At 34.2% G+C, this 21,280-nt stretch overlaps 1 protein-coding gene across 6 annotated transcripts in view; it reads right to left on the reverse strand.

Moving 5' to 3' along the window:
• EPS8 (EGFR pathway substrate 8, signaling adaptor) overlaps positions 1-21,280 on the reverse strand; it is a 155,783-nt gene that overhangs the window by 74,362 nt on the left and 60,141 nt on the right. For 2 of the 6 annotated variants that reach the window (XM_039876439.1, XM_039876437.1), the window contains exon 3: positions 13,783-13,878. The exons of the other annotated variants lie outside the window; for them this stretch is intronic. The gene's annotated coding sequence lies outside the window, so the exon portion shown is untranslated. The remainder of the gene's footprint in view (positions 1-13,782; positions 13,879-21,280) is intronic. 6 annotated transcript variants of the gene reach the window in all.

Genomic DNA, 21,280 nt, shown 5'->3' on the forward strand with positions numbered 1-21,280 from the left:
ATATCATGCTGTTCAATACAGTAGTTTGGCAGAAGTACTGAACACCTTAATGGTGGCCAGTGCCACTGAGGAACTGAAATTTTAATTTTATTCAATTTAAGGTAGTTTATATTTAAATATAAATAGCCACAAATGGCTAATAGCTACTATACTAGACAAGATAGCTCTAGATAAGGAGTGCACAGCTAACAAAATAGACATGGTTCCTACTTTCATGGAGTCTTACAATCCAGTGGGGGAGCCAACATGAAATAGTAATATAATAAATATAAGATTATAATTTCTATTAAATGCTTAGAGGAAAATACAGTATTTATAAGGATATAAAGTCAGAATAAATAAAATCTAGCTATGAATTTCTAAAAAGTTCTCAGAGATTCGGTCTGAAAATGTTATATCAGGATTTCCTCATTTAAAATCTAAGATAACTAGGAAACCACTAAAACAAAGAATTTGTATATTTTTTCAAAGTACTTTCATCAATGTCTCAAGACTGATGCACAGAAATAGTGTTTGTTGTAAAGAAATCTATGTAAAAATTACTGAATAGAATGTTGTTTTTTTAAATCCTATTTCAGGTAACAGTCTGAATTTAAACAAAATAAAAGAAGAAGAAGAATCACAAAAAAAAACAACAATAAATTCTATAAAATGCTAACTTTAGATACTTCAAATTTAAGAACCTGGATTTGATGAGAAGTTGGGAACAACTGAGCTACTATTCTACTTGGGCAGAAATGGGATTTTTTTTTATAGTAACACATCCACATTTGGGCCAGTGTCAATTTATAAACACCCCACATCATTTTTTTATTTTTTATTTTTGCCAAGAAATATTCCTGGACTTGAGCACCTAGAATTGAAACAGAACACAACACTCTATAGTGAAATAACAAGTCAAAAAGGGTGTTTGGATCGGCTGGGGGATAGGAAAATCACCAAAAACCTTCATGTTCCTGGATCATATTGTGTGGATTTTTATTTGGGAAATTAAGCTGGATTTCTTTGGGTAAGTAAGATATTTAAGGTCAGAAGGAAGAGGAAATTTGAAGAGAGAATTATCAAAAGGGCTGGTAATACCACATTTGCATTTCTTTCATTCCCATTCCCACAGTTCCTGTATCTGAGCAACTGGGAAAATGGCCTGTAAGCTGAGATAGGGAAAACTGCAAGTAGAAGCATGATCTGATTCAATTAAAATGTGTTGCTCATAAGAACAAAATTTATTTTAATATTTCTAATATCTCCCCAAATTAATTACAGCTCTTTATTAAATAAACTCAGTATGATTCAGCTAGCATAACTGCCGTCCCCCATTTTAAGCTAACCGATTTTCTAAAATCAATGCACTAAAACTAACCTACTACTATGATTGCTAATAGTGATAGGAGGAGGAAGAAGAGGAGGAGCGGCCGTAACAGCTAACATGTAGGTAACAATATGTGCCGGGCATAATTCCCATATACATGTATTTACTTTCTTATAAATGCCACAATAGCCTCATGAGGTGGGAACCATTATTACCCTTACTTTACAAATGAGTTAAGCTAGATAAAGAGTTTAATAACATGCCCAATGTCAGAGACCAAATAAGTAGAAGATATGGAATAAAATCTAAACACTTTGCCAAGTAAAGGAAAGTAACAGGGAGTTATCTTTTTTTAACCCCAAATCACTTGGTCACATAGCATCTAAATAGAACTAAAAGGATTTCTTTCTTTTGTTATAAATTTATTATACATGAGCATGCATCCATTTGTATAAAAAAGAACAGTTTAGGTTTACTTATAAACAGGAAAGAAAGGAAACTAGATTTTAGAAGTTTATAAAGTAACGACAGGAAATAATCAGGACTATTAGAAATAATATCAAGCTAAAGGCAAAGATAGTACCAGAATAAAGACAATGAACCCCGGAGTTTCAAAAGGGCTTCAAATTTCTAAGAGGGAATGACATCACCTTGACTTTTGTTCAGCTGGGCCTATGTCTATTACAGATTATTTCTCTCTGAGAACATATTCCCAATTGTATAATGGCAATCAATGAAACTAGAATTGACTTTTATATGCGAACTGGGGTCATATGAATTATTTTGAAAGAAATATATTAAAATGTAAAAAACAAGATTTTATGAAACTAGAGAGATATTCCATTTTATCTCTATGAAACATAATGATACATCCAGGGTACTTTTCCTTCAACTTCTGTGGGAAATAAACTCTCTCAGGAACTTTAACAAATCAACTTAAAAACATATGCTGTTTTTTCTTAAAAAATCTGGTTTATTTTTTACTGAATTTGATGGGAAAAGAAAGAGTTCACAATTTTCCTCAAGCTGCTAAACTGTCAGCATACCTTAAACTCAGCAACTTCTAATAGTTTCAATATATTACACTTCAAGAGAGAAACATGATTGTTTCTGATAATATATGTCTTCCTACAGTTGGACTTTTTTCTTAAAGTAGTTTTTAAATTCCACTCAAGGAAAAGAGCAGGCAGTGTCAACTCTACTCTCCCAAATCTCTATCTAAGTCACCCCATTCACACTGAAAAACAGACCTCTCCTACCTCCTGACTTCCCATCTTGACCTCTCATTACCAGCCATCTTCTTTATTTTCCCCAAATGTAGTGGAAAATGAAATCCTCATCTAACTGTTTCTTCTCACCTCTCCAATTCTGTCCCAACGCTCTCTGATGGCGAGCAGTATTCCTACCAGAGCCCATCCACTTTCTGTGAGTGTTGAGGAAATATCATTCCTGGATTTGTCACTGGAACATCTTAGATTTCGACTTGATAGAAGTTTGTTGTGAGTTGAGAAAGAACACTGAATGCTGAAGTTGATGCTATTTTTTCCTTCACCAATACTATTCCTAACTGTGTTTGTGCCCTCAGACATGTCACTTAAACTAGGGGGTCTCAAGTAGTACTGATTACGCTGGAAACTAGGGTATCTTCAAGAGTTCTTTGCAGCTCAAAAGTGCAGTGCATTAGCTTAGTGACAAAGGCCAGCATATAAGCTCAGTGACCTGCTTCCTGTCATATAAATTTTTTTTCTTTTTTTTTCCTAATAACTTTTATTATGGTGACATTGGTTCTCAAAATCCAGTAAGTTTCAAGTATACGATTTAACAGTAAGGCATATATACATATATTGCATTGTGTGTTCACCACCCATGGTTAGATTTCTTTCTGTCACCACATATTTAACTCCTTTTAACTCATATAAATTTACCTGAACAGACCACCTGACAGAACAGAGCATAGGAGAAAGGTCTCCTGTTTTTTCATTTGTGGGGAGTAAAAGTATCTGTGAAGACTGGCTAGTTAACTAACTCTTATAAACTCCAAGTTTGCCTACAAGTAAAGCACGTGGTGATAAGAGGAATTTTGTCCTTTTCTTTTTTTTTACAATTTAGCTGCCAAGAATCCTTGGGAATAGCAAGTAGCTGCACAGAGGAGCGCGATCCAGCTAGTAAGCGAGAAGAAAAAGATGAATTTCCCTGCTCTCCTAAGAACTGACGTGGTTTCATATTCTGGGATGCTAAAATGAAAATTTTTCTAGGAAACAAGTGTTTAAATTTTATGAGATATGAAACTCAGTGTTTACAACAGTGGTGGCTGATCTCAACTGCCACTGCTGTCACCTCAAAAAAGGCCAATTTTGCCAAGGGCCACAAGGCTGCTTCCCCACTGTGAAGGAAATAGGATGAAACAAAGTGGCAAATTCTTAGAATGCTGGTATGTGCCATAAAAGAAAATCAGACTCCAACCAAGGCCCAAATTCTTAAGATAAAAAAAATGAAAACTGACCAACTATCAATCTAATAATGTAAGTGGGCGAAGGATCCACAGCATAAATCCCCACTACCCACAAATAACTTCTAAATATATTCGAGTTCCCTTGAAAATCTTACAGAGGCTCAAATGACAATAATCTACTCTTAGAAAACAAAGACTTCGTACTTGCTGCTCCCTAAGACGAGAGAGCAAGCATACCCATAAGGCAATTTCCTAACACCCAAAGACCACTTTGCTAGCCTTAAAAAAAAAAAAAAAAAAAAAATTAATAATATTTCTGCCAAGAAGGAAAATGTTTTTGGGGTGTTTTTTTCCAGAACTACTGGAAACAATAAAAACTTACTGAGTATATATTATTGTCGTATTGTGGCATAAAAAAGAACGTGAAGATAGGCAGTACTGAATGTAAATCCTGACTCTACCTTCTCCTTGTAACCAACCTTGGACAAATCATATCCTCTCTAAGCCTCCCATCAGTAAAGATGAGAATTAGATTGTTAGGAGAATTATATGCAAAAGCACACATCATCAGTCGAGATCTATTACGTACATTTACATCTATCAGTTCCTTTATGACTCACCTACAGGTCTCTGTTCTTACCCTAAACACCCATCCCACTGGCAATTTTATACCTCCCAACTACCAATTGCTCAATTCCTTCTTCCCCTTTTTGAAAGTCTTCCCTGACCAACTCCATGTTAACAACATCTACTCATTTGGCAATTATTTATCATGTTCAGCATTTTTTAACGTGGCTATGAAGAACCACTCAGATTTATTCCTTTGTATCTCTGACACAGCTCCAGCGTTTGAAAAACTAGTACAGTGTTTTGTAAAATAATTCCTGTACTAAAGTTGTGTGTGCTATAGAGGATTTTATAAATGTGTGCTAAAGAAAGTTCACATAATTATAGTGAACAAAGTAGATATTACCAATATAAATTTCCTCTAAGATTGATACAAATGACCTCGTGACACAAATGACTCCTATCGGAAGCAAAATTGATATGAAATAGAAACTAATTTAGAAGGACAGAAGTAATTTGAAATTTAAAAAAAAATATTTAGCAAAATTTCTAGTTACAATTAGACAAGATCCCTCAGTGTTAATTGTGTAGAAATACTAATGATAGTACTGTTGTTGGTGTGGTCATGTATCAATAGTGATTTTCACATCTGATCTGAAAAGCAGAACTTTTGGTAAAAGTACGCCTATTTATACCAAGAAGGTTCAGAACTGACTCAGAGGAAAAAGTATTATCCTCTGACTCACCAAGACCACTTCCTGAAACACCCAAAGTTTTTCTTGGAAGGAAGTCTATACAAGTACCATTCTTTCAAACACTGATTAGACAAAATTGAAGTCTAACACAAAATGAACAAAAGATATATATTTCTCAAAGCCTACCAGGTTTCGAAGTAGAGACCATTCTATAAACATATATTATTTGGTCATGAAAGGGAAAACTTTAAATACAGTCAAAAACAGATAATCCAAGAAATATTATAATGAATAAATCACTGATGATTTCCACATATCCCTCTTTAAACCATAATCTCTTAATGATAAAGAAACAACTTTATGATTTTAATCCACAAAATTAACTAATGTCTTTGGCTTCAAAACAGTCACTTTTTTTTTTCAATGTAATTCTTTTTTCCTCTCTGAATCAACTATGTGGCCAATATTTAATAATAATTTACAAAAACACTTATTAAATGCTTAGATGTGTCAAACATTCTTATACATTCCTGTCACCCATTAATTCAACTGAAAATCACAATTCCTTCAAGAGGTAGGTGCTATTATTATCTCTATTTTACAAATAAAGAAACTGAGGCACAGAACAATCTTTGCCCAATATCACACAGTGAGTATACAGTAAAGCCTCAAACCCAGATAGACAATGAAAGAACCCAAAATCAGTTTCTATGGTATGTCTGTGTGTGATCCCTCATCCTCACATTAGAATTCTTACAAAAACAAACATATGCACAGACACACACATGTATAATTACACATATGTACACATGTATAAACATTTCAAATTCCTAAAATCTGTGCCAAAATTTATCTATCTCCTTCTCAGACATTACTTTATAGATTCTAATGTGAATAATATATCAATCAATAGGAGTTGTACAAATAATACCAAACCTTTAATCTAGAAGAACAATTACTTAGATAAGTTTTGAAATATTCCACTGTCCAGATACCTTTATGTCAGCCTCGTTTGTTTTTTTAATTCTAAAACATTGGAAACATCTCACAGAACTATAAAAACACCAAAATGATACTGCCCTGGACACAGGCCTTGGGAGAGAAAAAAAAAAACAGAACATTTCCTTCTTCAGAATAACAAGCAATTAAACTGAATCTTGCTGTTTGTTTCCTCTTAAGTAATCTAGACTGGAAAGATTTCAAACATATGACTCTTGCAGTATTTTGCTTTCAGTAGAAAGACTATCTTTTAATACACCAAGTGAGCTAATAACTGTTCACGCGAATCTATAACTGATTCATAGAAACTAGTTTAAATATTAAATGACTGCATATTTCTAATTCCAAATATTTGAAAAAGAAATTCCTAGCTCACTAATGAGGCAGAATAAGCACTTTGAAATAAACCACTCCACTCTGACCTTGATATTATTAAGGAGCAGTATAAGAAGGGCAAATTTAACCCAGCGGGGTGAAGCTTTTCAAGCAGCAGCCTAAGGAAATATAATATTCCTAGTTAACACCACTCTGAAGGTGCTCAAGATTCAGAGATGCTCTTGAAAGCCTGGCTGCCCAGTGTGATTTTTAGGGCCAAAACAGAATCATTCTGCTTCCTAAAGTATGGCATTTACCCCAAAACATAGTAAATGAAATTCACTGGAAATTAATTCATTCTTTTCAAGTAAGCATTTTCATCCCTAGCACCACTTTAAAATAATTTGTAATTAACACTTAAGAATGAATCATTGGATACTTTCTCCTAGGATAGGAAGTATCCAACATAATGTGAGAACACCTATGAAGTCAGTGTGGCCAGAAATGAAAGAAATCTGCATAGAAATGGAGCAGTAGCAAGCTATTGAAGAAAAAATTTGCCCATTTGATACTTTTGCTTATGATAAGCTATATCCAATTATTAATAATTACTAATATTATGAAAGGAATTCCAGCTTATACATGGAATGATTATTCAGTAAAGACATATGACCCATATAATAAGCAAAAGCACATAAGAAATTCATTCAGTACTTTTTGTCTACACCTACCAGGTATTTTGCTTCCCACAAGGGCACATAACAAACAACATAATTTCTCTCCTCTAGGAGCACTCACTTTAGTGAGACAGATATGCAGAGATGATTACAATGCAATTTAGTAAGTGCTATTGTGATCTAAACTATGTACTATGAAAGTATCAACCCAGGGTAGCTGTTGGTAGGTTTCACACAGAAGACTGTAGAACTATGTCTTAAAAGACACAGATGAGTGTGCTAATCAGCACGTGTAACGGCAGTAAGAGGGCCTTCCAGATGCAAAGCATGGTACCAGGAAGGACATTGGTTTCAGGGAATGGTGAGATATTTGGTGTGGCTACAATATGGGGTATATAAAAAGATGATGTGGCTAAGAAAAGCTTGATGCCAGATTGTGAGGGGCCTGGTAGAGTATGCAAAGGAATTTAGAATTAAATTTTATGAAAACAGTAAACCAGGCAACAGTCATATAATTAATTTTTAATGCCTCCATAGAGGCATTCTGGAGGACAGACTAGATTAGAAAGCGAAGTTAACTAATTTTTAGATAATTTTACATGTTTCTTTTATTCCTATGGAAATCTTCCCAACTGTATTTTGCTTTATATAATTTTTTGGAAAAACTAAGACTCACCTATGGTACTCCCATAATTTCATCAAATTCCTGAGTTCTCCAAAGAGAAACAGGAAGATAGTTTAAGTAAATTAAAATGGACCTACCAATAACCTATAAGGACAGAGCCCACATTTTTTGTTATTAGTTACATAAGACATCTGATCTATATAGAAATCTAGGTATATTCATCCTATTTTAGAAAAGTTTATTTTAAAAAATCCAGCAACTAAGAGAATTTAAAGTTTGTTTTTGTTGTATTTCATTTAAAACATTCCTTTAATGGTAAGGCCACTGTGGAAAATGGTATGACAGTACCTCAAAAAATTAAACATAGAACTACCATATGTTCTGGCTGTTCCAATTCTGGGTATATACCCCCAAAATTTGAAAATAGGGACTCAAACAGATATTTGCACACCCATGTTCTCTGCGGCATTATTTACAATAGCCAAAAGGCAGATGCAATCCAAGTGTCCGTTGACAGAAGAATGGATAAGCAAATTGTGGTATATGTATACAATGAAACATTATTCAGCTTTTAAAAAGAAGGAAATTCTGATACATGCTACAACATGGCTGAAGCTTGAATCCATTATGCTAAGTAAAATAAGCCAGTCACAAAAGGACAAATACTGTACAATTCCACTGTATGGACTACCTAGAGTAGTCAAATTCATAGAGGTGGAAAATAGGATAGTGATTGCCAGGGGCTGGGGAAAGGGGAAACATGCAGTTATTATTTAATGGGTATGGACTTTCAGTTTGTGAAGATGTGAAAGTTCTGAAGATGGATTATCATGATAGTTTCATGACAATGTGAATCTTCTTAATGCCATTGATCTCTATACTTAGAGGTGATTAAAATGATAAATTTTATTTTATATATACTTTAGCACGATAATAAAAATAACTAAGGAATGAATAAACAACTGAATGTCCATGAGCCCATCGGGTGCAGCTGCCTGGTCGGGAAGGTAAAGGCTAGATCTTATTGCAGCTTTCTCTGTAATGTACCAGAGACATAAAGAATTTCCATAGCAAACACACAAAAATTAAAACCATCTTTATAATCCTTTGTGTGCATGTCTATACACAAATATAAACATATGCATGTGTGTATCTATTTTTTAATTTGAACTGAACTAGATTATCATATACTCCACTTTAATAAAGATCAGGAGACCCAATTCCTAACGTACAAAAGCAATAAATTTAACTGTGTTTTGAAAAATAAAAAGAGCACTGTTCCAGTTTTTACCAATTCTTGATTTTGGGTCCAGCTCTAACATTACCTGGCAGTGCCCTTCTCAAATGCCATTTCTCACTGATTCTTAGTTTTCTCATTGGTCAAATGGAGTAGAGCCCTATGTTCCACCCCTACAGACCAATCTCACAGTATACTGAGGGCATAAAATAAGACAAAGTATATACGAAGTTACTTTAAAAATATAGAATAATTTGGAATAGATATGTTTCTTTATAAAAGGATCATGTGAAAGAATTAATAAAATGGCTCAAAGAATGGCTCAATTCTTTGAATTTTTAAAAATTTTACTTCTTAAGATGTTAAACAATCTAATATGCATACAAGCTTTGAGGAAAACATGCACTAAACAAAATCAAATACATTAGTATTCCTAAGAAGGCAAACGCGCGCACACACACACACACACACACACACTTTTAAAGTGATAAGAGGAAAAAAGATATAGATCTGGCTTTTATAATTAATTAGTCTGTTATTAAGCTCCATAGCAAATATGAATGAAAACTACAAAATGATTTTAACAAAAGTTGTTAAGACTCATTTAAAAGGCATAAGAAACATGTCTGTAACTTTCATTTAAAAAGTTACCATTAACTTGACGTCTTATGACAAATCAATTGTTAACTGCAGTAGTTGGAATATCTTCTCTTCCTGGAAATGACAAATGAGACTGGCAATATCTAACTCAGTAATTTTAATACTTAAAAAAATAATCCATTAGAAAAATACTGAGAGTTTTACACATACCAGTACCATCAATCCTCCTCCCAACACACTCTTTGAAACCTTTTAATATCTGCAGGGAGAGTGGGGATGGGGTGTCTTTTTTTTCTCACTGATCAAAACAAAACAACTCTTAACAAGCACTTACCTCACATGCAAGCCAAGACTGTATTAGTCTTTTTGTAAGGACACAGATTTATGACATCTAGTAAAAAATTCCTCAAAATTTATATTAAATTCCCAACGGTCTGATAGCATTAAACTAAAACTCACTGAAGTTTAACCTTAGGAAAAGCATACACAAGTGTCATTATTAAATTTTTGTAAAATCATTTGTACTATGTGTTGTTTTGCCACTTATCGGCTATTTTTAACTAAAAGATTAACATTCAAGAATAACTCAGAAATGTTTCTGTCCTTCTGTCTCCAATTTCCATTTGTTTCCCCACCTAAAGTTATCATCTCTTTCTTTAATTGTTGTAAACCCCTATTTCACCTTCGTTTTATGGTATTTTGTAAAATATTCTTTCTACGTCTATTACTTTATTTCACACACTTGGGAAATAAGCAACCCTCTCCCCATTCTCTATAAATTTCTCAATGCATCCAAACCTGTAAGTGAAATATCTTAATTTAGAAGTTCAAATTTGATTTTGAAGAAATAAACTCTACAAATAGGAAGTGCCTGAGTATTTAACTTCTTAATTAAACCTCTAAGCCTGATTATCACATAATTTGGTGACCCGGTGATCACCCAAAGAGCCTAAAATCATGTGTTTTAGTACAGAACACTTTTAGAAAAGTAGTTATATTCATTCTACATCAAACTTATTCCAGACATTGTAATAATGCAAATTCGCTCTTCCTTCTCAGAATCATATCCAGTTGAAGCAGTCTACAGACTGTCTCCAGGTCAAGCTCTATTCAGATACCTTGACAGCAGTAAGGTTTCAGAAAGCTGAGCTGAAAGTGGCCTAGGGTAATCTGGGATTACCGACAATCTGAGTAGTTTAATGTGATTAGGTAGACTTCAAAAAGGTGGATAGAATCCTTCATCCAGGCAATCCCTGTACTCAAAATTATACCATGAATTGTAGAGAGAAATGTCAATTCATTCTTTATGCATTCAATAAATCTCGCTAAGGGCTTGCTATATGCCAGCAGGTACTATATACAAAGCTGGACAGATAAGACAATGATGAACGAAACAGATATAATTCCTGCCCTCTGAGTAGTTAGGAGCTACAATGGCCTTTGACATTCCCTTGAATAAGCCAAGTTCTTTCCATCCTCAAGGCCTATCACACTCCGTCTGGAATAATTATCCTCTGTGTCTTTGCCTGCCTTACGCCTGAATCTCAGCCTAAATGACCCCTCTGGAGAAGTCCTACTTGACCCACCAATCTAAATTAGATCCCTCATTACATGTTTTCATAGCACCTTAAGATATTCTTCACAAAACTTTATAATTAGACATATGGACAAATATTAGTTTAATATCTGCTTTTCAAAAATAAATTACTGTCTTGTATACTTTCTATTGATGCAGAACACACTTTTCTATTTTGTACTTTATACTGAAACATTTTCAATCTCATCTTTCTTTTGGGTAACTATTAAGTTTTTTAATATGACGAATTTTTTTTCCTTCACATTTTCTCTATAACTCTACAGTTTATCCAAAGACTTTCTTTTCATATGCAAATTTTATAATAAAATTACACAGTTTTCCAACTGGTCCAATTTTTTGTGTGTAAAATTTAAATGTTTTGTTGATATTCTGGATACTAGCTAAAGCTATTACGCATATCCACATTTGATATCTATTTACATATTTTCAAGCAAGAATTTTGAATAGCCTATACTCAAGTTTTACAAACCAATTTTCTCCATCATTTTCTTATCTGAGAAACCCAGATAAACATGAATCTCACTACTTATTAAATGTGAAATCTTAGGCTTACTTAGCTTCTAGAAGCCTAGTTTCCTCATTTGTAAAGTAGCTGTAATCTTTCAAGGGTATGAGAAATTAATATAAAGTACACAAAGCCCCTACTAAAATATCAATTCCTTCCTACATGTAGGGAAAAAGGGTCCATGTTTGAAAATGTAGACCTCTAATATAATACCAGTTTCCGTTACCTAATCTGATCTCTTAAAAGAAAACAAGTCTAACTTTTTTGTTTCATGGGCTATACTTCAGGTCAGGGGTTGACAAACTCTGTAAAGGGTCAGGTTGTAAATAGTTGGAGTTTGTGGGCTACAGGTGGTCTCTGCTGTTATTCTTTGTTTTCGTTTTTGTTTTTAATAACCCACTAAAAATTTAGAAAGAAAACAGCCCACTAGCTATAGTTTGTTGACCCCCTGCTTTAAGTTCATAAATACTCATTAATTCCACCATTACTTATCCTGTTATCTGCATAATATTTGGTTCTTAACACTCAACTGAAGAACTACTTACTTTCTACTATTTATCAAATCGTCAGTTTAACAAATGCTGATCTTATTCATATGTAAGGCCCTGTGAGGTAACTGGTTAACTAAAGAAAAAGTGACACATGACATGCTATAAAAGAAGTACAAATACAGCTTTTTGAGGGCTTCCTCTAGTGTTACCTCTCTTTCCTTTTTTTTTTTTTCTGAGCCTATCAGAATTTACAGCATAACCAATTCATGCTCATGACCTCAGATTTCTCTTATGATATTCCTGTACTGAAACTGGTGCTAGTTTGAGTTCTTTTATGATAATCTGATCAGGCCTCATGTATCATAGAGTTAGAGGTCCCCTACTGCTCACTCTCCATAAGGCTCCTTCTTTTCACTTATGACATATTGTTATAAATTCACCTTTCTGTCACCAACTTCCAACACCATCATTTATTCTTCTCTTTCTTCATTCAGCTCATCTCCTTATTGCTAATTACCCAGTTTTTCTCTCTTTTTATGTATAATTCCAATGGAAAAAAAACTCTGAATTAGGTGTCAGAATTAGTTTCTTTTATTGCTCGCCTCTTACCAACTATGTATTTCTTAGTCTGAGTACCTTTGTTTCTTCACCTATCAAGGGGTCTAAACAGTTTGTGATACCAACCAGACACAGTTAAGTGTAAATAACACATGTGGAAGTTATTTATAATCTACAAAGTACTCTAAGACAGTGGTCCCCAACCTTTTTGGCACCAGGGACCAGTGCTCCTATGAGAATCTAATGCCTGTTGAACTGAAGTGGAGCTGATAGGGTGATGCTAGCACTGGGGAGCCTGCAAATATAGATGAAGCTTCCTTCCCTTGACTGCTGCTCACCTCCTGCTGCGCAGCCTGGTTCCTAAAAGCCCTGTTTCTGACAGTCCGCTCTTGGGAGACTGCTGCTCTAAGAGACCACTAAGATCTATGGCTCAGAAGTCAGACTTGATTCAAGTACTGGCTCTGCCATTTATGAGTTATCAACCTTGGGCAAGTTAATTAACCCCTATATGCCTCTTTTCCTCATCTGTAAAATAAAAACAGTAACAACACATACTTTTAGTGTTTTGTGAAAATTACATGGCATAATCCATGTCAAGCACTTACCATAGTGCCTAGCACATAGTAAAGGTTCAAAAAATCTTAAACATAATTATTATTTAAGGATAAGATATATATTTTATCCCAGGAGGCCACAAACCTTTTATATTAACTTCATCTCTACTTGCTTTTGAGCCTATTGCCATTGATAAATGTATGCTTTTTTTTTTTCCCTTTATCAATACTGGTTAAACAAGTTCTTTTGCATTTTGCTTTGTGGCACTGTGTTCCTACTTACAGAGTAAATTCAATGTCTTTTGCCATTAAAAAAGAGAGGGAAGGGAGGGTAGAAATGAAAGGGGGTAGAGAGAGAGAGATATCAGTTCATACTCTGTATGTTATCAATCAGTACAGTCAGTTCTGTTATAATGCAACATATGCATTCCTAAAAATCATGATCCTGTCATTAAAACCACAGGGCTTAGGAGGAAAATGGCCGTAAGTGACAGGTGAAAAAAAAAAAAGACCTAATAAAGACCATAGCATAGTTTTACATATGTTAAATAGCTTTAAAAAAAAAAAGTAAATAAAAACTACAATAAATATGGCACCTTACCTTGAAAAAGACTTGAAGTTTGCTTGTGGAATTAGCTGTCCATAGGGTTACGATTTGTGAGTTATTGTGAAATGGTGGAAGAAGGGTTATCTGAAACTGAAAGGAAGTTATAAAACGAGATATGGACAGTTATAGCTTATAACATGCAGTCAAGTGAGGCAGCTGGAAGATATCAGAAGTGTGTATATGTGCATTTTGTGAATTCCTATGTGTTTCAATTCGGCTAGGTGAAGTATTCTATATTCGCCTACCATTTCTCAGGTAAAATCATGCATAACAAATGTTACCTTTACATTTTATTCAAATTGTCCCCTAATATCAAGAATGTGGGAATAAATCCTCATTTTCAAAACAAGCCTGATAGTAATATTTATTCTCAAACTATGAACTTATGAAAAACATTCTCTGACCCAGAACTATAGTCACTATTTACAAAGCCTGTGTTACTCTTCCAATTTCCTATTCAGCTAGAAGCCTTTACCTGGAAAAAGCTGTTCTTTCCTTGTTAGTACTGAGCCACTAAACGGCATCTAAAAAATTTCTTAACTGCACTTTGTTTCTTCAGCTTTCCCTACTGCGAACAGCTCTGATTCAGACAGCCATGCCATACTTGTTTAGATCTTTAGTTGATCCTCTGTCCCCAAATGTCCCTTCTAACAGAGCAATGAAATAGTCTTATAGTCAACAACTTAATGTCATTCCATTCTACTTACTCAGTCACCCAATATTTATAACGAGCATCTAGTGACTGCAAGGCAACATGGGAGATATAAGGTGAATCCAACCCCTCATAGTTAAGACATTGAGACTTAACTCAGTGAATCATTTAAAGTCAGTCAATGTTAAGGAGGTACAAAATATTATAACACACCTAAAAATAACTGCAACATCAGGTAGAACAGGGAATACTTTAAGAAAATGCAGATAGTACAGAACAGATTACTTTCAATGTTGGAAGAGAGGAACAACAGAAATTGAATGGGGGTAATTAGTAGACCTTAATGATGAGGTAAATTTTGAATATGGTAAATTACGACTTTCTAATTGTGGTATGAGTAAAGAGAAAGGCGGGAAATGGGAGGTATAAGCATAAAGATCAAGAAGAAGTTTAGGCCATAAATTAAGATTCATGATAAGATTCATGCCAAATGATAAGTTACATACCAGACTTTGAATTTTATATGATGGGAAATGGGAAAGCCACACTGACAATTTTTATCCAGAAGAGAGCAACATCAATTATGAATGGCAGAAGGGAGCCCAACCAGCTTTCAGAATCTAGGCTTTGAATATATTAAGAGACTAGTTTCAGAGTAGCTGGAATGAGAGCAAAAACAGCAGGAAGGCATTTCTCAACTGCAATTTCAGGCCTTGTGTCCAAGATTGATATTCACAGGTTCTACTTAATGGATACTAACTGTGTCATTTGGTCTGGCAAATTGTATAAAATAGTGAAATAATAAAAATTACCTGCAAAATGAGGGGAAACTTTTTTTTTTTTTAGAAAGAACGAAAGAAGACAAAGAATGCAATGCAACCTAATAGTACTATTAATATTGTCAGATATTTAAACCTGATCATTAGGATTGTGTAATTAGTAAAATTAAATAACATGGTTCTGAATTACATCTAAATGTCTAACACAATGTATTTTTAATACTCAAGGAACTGTATATCAGTGTTCCTAAAAGCAAAGCCTTCTTGGACAAATGTTCATGAGATCTATAGTAAGCTTAATTAACACACATAAACATTTCAGCTAAGATTTTACATTACAAACTACGGAGATACAATATTTCACAAGTTTGCTTTAAATTTTTAAAAAACATATTGAAAATTAAAACTACCACAAGTTTCTTCTCATCGAATTTCCAAATCAAATTAATATATTCTGTACACAAGTTTCTGTATACGAATACCACAAATTTTACCTAAAGTAAGAAGTATATTTTTTTCATATAGCTGAAAACTCTATTTTTAAGTACTTACATATCCAATTAAACAATTAAAAACACATACACAAACCTAACTCTAAAATAAAAAGGAATTTTAAAGAATACTTAATTGTTCAATTAAATTATAACTATCCTATAAATGATCAAAAGACTATATGATAATCTACTTCATTATATCATCCATACAAAATTTTTATACACTTCAACTAAACTACTATTTAAAAAACTAAAGTATAATGAGCTGATTTTTGTTCTCTTAAAACTTTAACATAGTTCCCTTAAGTAAACTTCACATGTACCTTGATGAATTAATGACAGGATTTCACTGAAAAATAAACTAAAAAGGAGACTTCTCTACATAATTTACTTCAAAATTATTTACACAGAAAATGAGTCTAAACATCTTATCCTCTCCATCGTCATTTCCTCTTATATGCAGTTTACTTAAACTGAAGAAACTGTTTCCAAATCTAGCTGCTAAGAAACAGAAACTTCTTTGAAAACACTCCAGATAAGTGAGAAAAGGTGGGTCAAAGGACAAAATATCTTATATATAGTTCCCGGAGTACATATGAGATTTATACTCAATGTGAGACTAACATTTGCCTTGGAATCTGGCCTATAAAGCTGACCAAAGATTTGTAGCAAGCAAGGGTAATACCAGATCAGATCATAAACATCTCAAGGTACCACACCCATTTATGGTACCAAAAGCTACATATAATGCTTGCATGGGTATTGATAAATTGATAATTTGATAATTCTCTTTATGGTATAGAAAGTCTTAATAAATAACAGACACATTACAGGAAAATCAACATTTCTAAGAATGTATTTCAAAAAATGACCAATATAACCATAATTATGGCACTTGAACTCAAGAATGTTACACTTTTCAGCACCAAAATAGTGATGTAACCAATTATTTACTTTTGTTCTCTATTTAGAATATTGTGATATAGTATTATTAGCTCTTGTTTGTTTTAAAATAGTATAAGTTAGTCTTGCACCTTACTACTAGTAACAGAACAAAAAGGCTCTCCCTGAATAAAATTAAATGTAAGAAATAAATCAATAAGAGCTATAAAAATAGATCCTTATATGTTAAGAATTACACATATTTGTCACTCTACTCAAATTTTACATTTAAAACATATTTTTAAATTGGATTTTTTGAAAGAGTTGTTTTTAAAAAACTTTCATTAATTGACTATTTAAACATTTACGAAGTTCCATTAATATACATGAGTTAAGAAAAAAACTTTAAATACACATATTCACTACGTTTTAGATCCCAAGAATAATGTTTACACAAAAATTTGGCAGTGTAAAGTCTGTGGACTCAAAGCCAATAACAACCTAAGGAGGCTGAACCTGGTTAATAAGCAAATTTTCATAGTACAACTAACATTGTGTAAACAATCCAAAGCAGTTAATATTTATAGGATAATCACAGTATATTGCATATCAGATTAATTGAAATATAATTTTATGAACACTTGATATGTTTGTGCTTTCTCAGCTGTTGATAGCCACAGGTTTCTTTTTAGCTATAATTTTGGAGAGAATTTATTCTCTTAAACACCATGACCTTAGGGAGAGAAATCCTTTAAATCCCCATCTCTATAAGCAAGAAGCCAGGAGGCAGGAGACAGGACCCTGTGGGACCTGAGTTACCAATTTCACCAAGTTCAGAATCCAGTTGGAACCAAATTGGAACTTAAAAGACTGTCAAAGGGCTTACTGAGAATAAAAGTATTACTACACGTTTCAAGGTCTACAAATATCCTCTATAATCATAATGCCTTTGAGAGCTCTCCTTAGCAAAGAAAATATTCCACAAACTCAAACTTACCTACCCACACAGTCCAGGCGAAACTCCTCTAAGCAATTCTCCAGGGCAATACTGAGAAGACATTTCTCTCAGTTCACTCTCTGTGTCAAGTGACCTTTGGTGTATCCACAGAAAAGGTGGGACTGGAAGCTTCAGTTTCAGCAAGTACTTCACTGAACAAAGTCTCTCCCTGAGTTTCTCTGAGGCGTTAAGTAAGACTTCCTTTTCTTGTTAAGTGAATAAACACAGCCTCCACTACATTTCCGACTCTTCCCTAGGTTAGAAAGATAAAGCTTTAAAGGGTACAGATGATGGCTAACACTGAGAACTGACTATGTGCTCTAAGCTGACACTAAACACACATTATTATAACTCCCATTTTAAAGAGGTGAAATCTGAAGAACAGAGGTTAATAGGCAACTTATGGGGAATTCCAGATACAGCAATACGGTCAACTAAGCTAATGAAGATTTTCCACTATAAATACATAAAAAAAAAGATTTTAAAAAAGAGTGTAACAAAATTTAAAAATTAAATATACAGCTTTACTTGAAATAAAAAAAAAAATCCCCTGGTACAAATCCAAAAATAGAACTGATGGCCAAAGTGGTAAGCAGAAAAGCAAATACTTCCAACTATGGCTGCCAGGAATGATCACTGGAGTCTCCTTAGTGCTTAAGGCTAATTGAAATTGGTAAGATGCCCCTTTAAGGAGAAGAGATCAGAATATAGAGCTCTCTCTCAAGAGAGAAGAGTTAAGCTAGATTTCTGGCCTCACTTTCCTCCAATACAGTATACAATCTGCACAACTGTATGTAGAAGCCCTGGTGCCCATGTAGGGACAGAGAAGAGGTATTAGGGGTACAGGGTATAAAACTGGTACTGAGGTCCCTCTATAAAACCAGAGCTGACTTTAAAGGGCTACAATCACAATTAAAGATGGTGAAGTAAGAGGATAAATCCACCCATTGTCTTAGATTTCAAGGGAGCTGGTCTCTGAGAATCTGAATGAGAAGGCAGGAGAAATGTTACAACTAGAAATTAAAACTCTAAGCCTGTGTCACAACAGTGTTGAAGTTTGACTCTTATTTGTACAAGAATCTCCAAGCTAAGAAATTAAGATAAATTTAGTCCTGGGCTATCTGGAATGAGAAACTGGAATGAACAAACACAAAACAACTTTAAAATAACACTCCATAAACAAGGCCACATGGGATTTCTACAAGCTGGACAAACAAAACTAAACGAAAACAAAAAGAAAAATAAATGGAGAAATTACAAAGTATGTGGGAAAATAATTTACTGTGATGATTGAACGTTAACAGATATACCAAACAAAAAATTTTGTATTCGACTATTTTTTCACTATGAAAATGCCCCAATAAAGCATAATGATTAAAGAGATGGAGTAAGAAAATAACCTATAAAGAATAGGGAACTGAAAAAACAGGTAGGTTTTACAAAAACCAAACAATTTTTTTTAAAGACATGCACATTTCTCCGCAAAGAGCACCCAGAGTTTTCATCAGTTTCTGTAACTTAAAAAGAAAGTAGCTATAGATAGATATCTATCACTACAGATAAAATTTTTTAAACTTATATAGAAAAGCAGTAATCAATGCCAGAAGTCAATCATTTGGCAGAATCTATTCCACACCAACTTTTCCTCTCTACCATCTCTCAAGATCCTGACCACTCTGCCCAGCGACACTCCATTCCCGGAAATTCTGACTCAACCCTCAGGCCATTCTAAAGATCTCCAGTACCCTTGCAAAAAAGATGAAGTGAAAACGATGACGTGCCACTAAGAACCCCTTTTCAGGACTGAAGGATTTTACTCCCCAGTTGCCATAGTGCTGCCAGCAGACAGCCCTCAGCTATCAGCCTTCTTGAGAATCGCCTCGGGTGAAGAGTCTCCTCTTACGAGCTCCTGCTCCCTTCTCAGGGCAGCCTACATCCAAAGATGGGCTGACATATGGAATATGAAGACTTAGTCCCCTCTCCCCAGCTAGAAACAGTGCTGAAAAACCATTCTAGCTTCAAAATTCCCGCAAGGTCAGATCTCCACTGAGACTGCATGGCAGCCTACCTTCCCCTCTGCCCAATACTGGTTTCTTCTTTCCCTTCCTTCCACAGGGGCTGATCCTAAGAGCACTTTCTAATAAAATTCCAGAACACTAATTTCCAGCTCAGAGTTTGTGTCCTGGGGAACAAAGTCTGCCAGCAACAGAAGAACTAAAGGTAAAAATGAGCAAGATAGGGGGCAGCATTATCAAGGGAGTGAGAAGAGAAAAATAATGAAGTCTTGAAACCAATGGCGAGAACAGCATAAAGTACTATTAATATATATTACCTCTTTGGTGAGAAGACAAGTAGCAGAAAGGAAAGCCTTTTTTCAAAATGAAAAACATAATCATAAAATTCCAACCTTAAAATGTCAATGTATCATTTTGAAGAGTCTCTCTGAAGCCCATGGGTCTGCTAAATGCCAAAAATGTTGCTGTTTGGAAAAAGGCTCATTTATTCTTCTAAGACAGTCATTTTCCTAATAAGTTAAGAGGTATATTTAATACCCTGCTGTTAAACTACCAGAATTCTGACATACATTTTGGTTCTGAATCTTTGGTAAAGATGTTAAAGATAGTTTTAAAAAGCCTAATCTGGTAGACGCTGGTATTTGACGAATCATTATCCAGAATACTCATAAAAAAACTGCATGCACTAAAACCTTAATCATTCATATGCACACTCAAGATACCAATGACATGGGCAAATGTAAGCAAAGTTCATGGGTATTTATCGATTCCCTATCCTTCTAAGATAGGGCAGCTAACAGAAGTAGGAATGAGAAATACGTTTGGAACATTATAGATTTGATTACAGCACACTTTTCCATAATTACTGAAGAAATTGCACACACACACACTTCTCTGCTAGTAACTTTTCCCTACATTCCACACTTTGTAACTACAAATATGCAGACAGACAAGATAGCCTGTAGCAAAATGTGTCAACTAAGATCATTGGATCCAAAATGACGTGAAGTCATTCACATAAATTTTTAAGACAGCCAAGCAGAATGGATCAGCAATGTCACAATCCACACAATCCACAATCATCTGAAAAGTATAAGCAGAACTTCACTTTCAGTTCCTGTACACTTCAACCACAGTTCCTCATTTGTCTATCATTTCTTCCTCTCCTAAGATTCACTATCTGCTTTGTCTTTTCTAAACCAATCCTTCTTCTCTTTTTAACTTTAATTTTTCTTTAATAGGAGTAAAAAATGAATGTGCTGCTAATAAGACAGAATCCAAAAGCGGTTTCTAGGAGAAACTCTAAAATATATATTGCCAAATCTCAATTACATACACGCTAAGCTAGCTAAATTTGTTCAGGTAGAATAACCAAACAAATGCTTTAACAACTTATCTAGAGAAGGAACAGGAGATGTAGTATAATTCCTATTTTGGGAGAATCATGTCTAAGTATTAATATATTCTAGGCATGCAAAGGGGCAAACATGCATGGTATGTGGATGAGAGGAAGAACTAATTTGTTCATATAAAGAAGATTAAGTGAGTCACTGTGGGTTTGGAGCTATTGCTTGGTCATAGAAACTGGATTAAAGACAGAAAACAAAAAAACCTACAAATGGGCACTTGGTGAATAAATATAAATAGCAGGGCAAACATTATTCATTCTTCCC

This window comes from Pteropus medius, unplaced genomic scaffold (assembly GCF_902729225.1).
Source record: "Pteropus medius unplaced genomic scaffold, Ma_sr-lr_union100, whole genome shotgun sequence".
NCBI lineage: Eukaryota > Metazoa > Chordata > Mammalia > Chiroptera > Pteropodidae > Pteropus > Pteropus medius.